This window comes from Octopus bimaculoides, chromosome 15, assembly GCF_001194135.2.
Source record: "Octopus bimaculoides isolate UCB-OBI-ISO-001 chromosome 15, ASM119413v2, whole genome shotgun sequence".
Lineage (NCBI taxonomy): Eukaryota > Metazoa > Mollusca > Cephalopoda > Octopoda > Octopodidae > Octopus > Octopus bimaculoides.
Window position 1 is genome coordinate 47,569,494 of NC_068995.1, and position 2,112 is coordinate 47,571,605.

Consider the following 2,112-nt stretch of genomic DNA (forward strand, 5'->3'; position numbering starts at 1 on the left):
ATATATATATATATATATATATATGCATATATATCTTTCTGAATATAAGCAGATATGTGTCAATGGATGTATGTGTATGTGTGTGTGTGTGTGTGTATGTACATGTATATATATAAAGAGTGAGAGTGAGAGACATATACACACACAGATGCACACAGACACACAGACTCACACATGCACACACACTTATACACATACATACATATATATATTTATCTTACAGTGGAAAGCAACCCCGGTGAAAGTAAGATTTCACTCTGTTGCTCTCCAAAAATCACAATAATATTTAAAAAAATAACAAAAATAACGAAAATAACGAAAATAATAAAAATACCAAAAGTTAATAAAGTAAAATTAAAAAACAAAACAATTAAATACTCCTTCTTATTTAATTAATTAATGAAGGTTTAGCGAAAAGTGATTCCTTCAAATCTTCTCTAACAACTTACCATTATTCAAATGAAAACAATGCTGATTCCATATATTATCACATTGCTTTAGCTTCTTGCAGTGTGTGTGTGTGTGTGTGTGTGTGTGTGTGTGTAGGTAGGTGTTTGTATATGCGTGTATGTGTGTGTCTGTAAATATATATATGTGTTTGTGTTTGTATGTGTTGTACATATGCGTCTTTGTGTGTTTGTGCATGTATATATGCTTCTGTGCATGTGTGTTTGTGCGTATGTGTGTTTGTGTATGTGTGTGTGTGTGTGTGTGTGTTTGTGCGTGTATGTATCTGTTGTACATGTGTTTGTGTGTGTGTGTGTGTGTGTGTGCTTGGGTGTGTTTGTGCATGTGTGTGTGTGTCTTGTTTGTATGTGTTGTACATATGTGTGTTTGTGTGTGCTTGGGTGTGTATATGCTTGTGTTTGTATGCGTGTGTGTACGTTTGTGTATGTTTTGCTTGCATGTGTTTGTGTATGTATGTGTGTGCATGTGCATGTGTGTATCAGTGTTTGTGTGTCTGTACATGTGTGTTTGCATGTGTGTGGATGGGTGCTTATATCTGTGCAGGTGTGTGCAGGCATAGCTGTGTGGTACGAAGCTTGCTTCCCAACCACATGGTTCTAGGTTCAGTCCCATTGTATGGCACCTTGGGCAAGTGTTTTCTACTATAGCCTCAGGCTGACCAAAGCCTTGTGAGTGGATTTGGTAGACGGAAACTAAAAGAAGCCCATTGTGTGTATATATATATATATATATTATCTTATGATATTTACTTTACTTTATATTATACTCATTTATTGTGCTTTTAATTATTAATTTTTCTATATGTGATAGTGGATTTTCATCGATGAGTTCTTGAAAATTGGTTATTTTCCCTAAAACTATATATATTTTATATATACTTTATCTATAAGGCTCAATTTAATTTTAATTTTTTATAAATTGATTTTAATTGAGTTTTTTACCTGTAATTTTGGATTTTGTCCCTAATAATATTATTATATATATATATATATATATAATACATATATATCATCACCATCATCATCGTCATCATCGTTTAACGTCCGCTTTCCATGCTAGCATGGGTTGGACGACTTGACTGAGGACTAGCAAGCCAGTTGGCTGCACCAGGCTCCAATCTGATCTGGCAGAGTTTCTACAGCTGGATGCCCTTCCTAACGCCAACCACTCCGAGAATGTAGTGGGTGCTTTTACGTACCACCGGCACGAGGGCCAGTCACACAGTACTGGCAACGGTCATGCTCAAAAAGGTGTTTTTTACATGCCACCTGCACAGGAGCCAGTCCAGCGGCACTGGCAACGATCTCGCTCGAATGTTTTTCTAACATGCCACCAGCACAAGTGCTAGAAGGCAACGCTGGTAACAATTACGCTCAAATGGTGCTATTTACAGGCCACTAGCACAGAAGCCAGACAGCTGCTCTGGTAATGAACACACTCTGATTATCAGGAGTGTCAAGCAAAGACACACAAACCTAAACATGGGTTGATTATTGAAAAGCATTCAATATGATACTAGACTCCTGGATAATAGATAATAAGGGAAAAATAATAATAATAATAATAATAATAATAATAATAATAATTTGCACATACATATGATGGTGGTGTCAGAGAAGGTTTATGGATGTAGGCAAGTATATA